The sequence below is a fragment of the Arachis duranensis genome, chromosome 4 (genome assembly GCF_000817695.3).
Source record: "Arachis duranensis cultivar V14167 chromosome 4, aradu.V14167.gnm2.J7QH, whole genome shotgun sequence".
Lineage (NCBI taxonomy): Eukaryota > Viridiplantae > Streptophyta > Magnoliopsida > Fabales > Fabaceae > Arachis > Arachis duranensis.
The window spans coordinates 34,011,521-34,013,779 of NC_029775.3; the positions used below are offsets into that span (position 1 = coordinate 34,011,521).

At 33.6% G+C, this 2,259-nt stretch overlaps 1 non-coding gene across 1 annotated transcript; it reads right to left on the bottom strand.

The window, feature by feature from the left end:
- Nucleotides 1–1,855: 1,855 nt before the first annotated feature.
- Nucleotides 1,856–1,963, bottom strand: LOC127747054 (small nucleolar RNA R71). Its single transcript, XR_008008858.1, has one exon. It is a non-coding gene; the product is annotated as a small nucleolar RNA R71 (small nucleolar RNA).
- Between the last annotated feature and the right edge of the window lie 296 nt (nucleotides 1,964–2,259).

The following is a 2,259-nucleotide window of genomic DNA, read 5'->3' on the forward strand; positions in this document are numbered from 1 at the left end:
CCTGGAATTCTTATTAAAAATTTTGAATCTCTTTATTTTCTTCTCCATATAATTTTCGAAAAATCCAAAAAAAATTACAAAGTCATAAAAATCAAAAATATTTTATGTTTCTTGTTTGAGTCTAGTGTCTCATTTTAAGTTTTGTGTCAATTGCATGTTTCTGTTCTTCTTGCATTTATCATGTGTCTTCATTGATCTTCAAGTTGTTCTTGATGATTTACTTGCTCTGATCTTTAAATTCTCTTGTTTTGTGTGTTTTGTTGTTACTCATATGCATTCTCAATTTGTTAGTGTCAGTAGTATACAAACTTATAAGTTTGGTGTTTTGCATGCATTGTTTATTTGATTTTAGTTGCATTTTGATTTTTCCTTATCATTAAAAATCCAAAAAATTTTTAATTTGTGTCTTTTCAAGTCAATAATGCAGAGAATTGAAGATTCAGAACATACAGCAGAGGAATTACACAGAAAAAGCTGGGCATTGAAAACACCTAGTAAGGAAGGAAAACTGGCATTTAAACGCCAGCCACGGTACCTGGCTGGGCGTTTAACGCCCAAAAGTGTAGTATTTTGGGCGTTAAACGCCAGAATGGATACCATTCTGGGCGTTTAACGCCAGGATGGCACAAGAGGGAAGATTTTGTTTTTAATTCAAATTTTTTTTCAAGTTTTCATAATTTTTCAAAATCAAATCTTTTTCAAATCATATCTTTTCAATCATATATTTTCAAAATCAATTTCTTTCCACTTTCAAAAATACTTGCTAACAATTAATGATTTTATTCAACATTTCAAGTATGTTGCCTTTTCTGTTGAGAACGGTTTAATGTTTGAATCATATCTTTTCTTGTTAGCCAAGTCATTAATTTTAAAAATCAAATCTTTTTTAAACTGTTTTTCAATCATATCTTTTTAAAACCATAACTTTTCAATCATATCTTTTTAATCATATCTTTTTCAAAAATTATCTTTTTAATCACACTTTTTTCAAAATAGTTTTCAATCATATCTCTTTGATTTCTAATTTCAAAATCTTTTTCAAAAATCACTTTATTTCTTTCCCAATCATATTTTTCGAAAATCATGCTTAATTTTTTCAAAATGTTATTAAAAATATTTTTAATTTATTTTCGAAAATTTCTTTCCCTCTTCTCACATCCTTCTATTTATGGACTAACATGTACAATTCGAACTCTATCTTTCTAAGTTCGAATTCTTCTACATCTTCCTTCTATTTTTCTTTTTCCTCTGACACCTCAAGAAATCTCTATACTGTGGCATAGGATTCCATATTTTCTTATTTTCTTCTCTTTCATATGAGCAGGAGCAAAGACAAAAGCATTCTTGTTGAGGCTGACCCTGAACCTGAAAGGACCTTGAAGCGAAAGCTAAGAGAAGCTAAAGCACAATTCTCTGTAGAGGACCTAACAGAAATCTTCAAAGAAGAAGACATGGCAGCCGAAAACAACAACAATGCCAACAATGCAAGGAAGGTGCTGGGTGACTTTACTGCACCTACTCCCGACTTCTATGGGAAAAGCATCTCTATCCCTGCCATTGAGCAAACAACTTTGAGCTTAAGCCTCAATTAGTTTCTCTAATGCAACAGAATTGCAAGTTCCATGGACTTCCATTGGAAGATCCTCATCAGTTTTTAGCTGAATTCTTGCAAATCTGTGACACTGTCAAGACCAATGGGGTTGATCATGAGGTCTACAGACTTATGCTATTCCCTTTTGCTGTAAGAGACAGAGCTAGGATATGGTTGGACTCACAACCTAAAGAAAGCCTGAACTCTTGGGAAAAGCTAGTCAATGCCTTCTTGGCAAAGTTCTTTCCACCTCAAAAATTAAGTAAGCTTAGAATGGAAGTCCAAACCTTCAGACAGAAGGAAGGTGAATCCCTCTATGAAGCTTGGGAAAGATACAAACAATTGATCAGAAAGTGTCCTTCTGACATGCTTTCTGAGTGGAGCATCATAGGTATCTTCTACGATGGTCTGTCTGAACTGTCCAAGATGTCATTGGATAGCTTTGCTGGAGGATCTCTTCATCTAAAGAAGACGCCTGCAGAAGCTCAAGAACTCATTGAAATGGTTGCAAATAACCAATTCATGTACACTTCTGAAAGGAATCCTGTGAACAATGGGACGAATCAGAAGAAAGGAGTTCTTGAGATTGATACTCTGAATGCCCTACTGGCTTAGAACAAAATATTGACTCAGCAAATCAATATGATTTCTCAAAGTCTGTCTAGAAT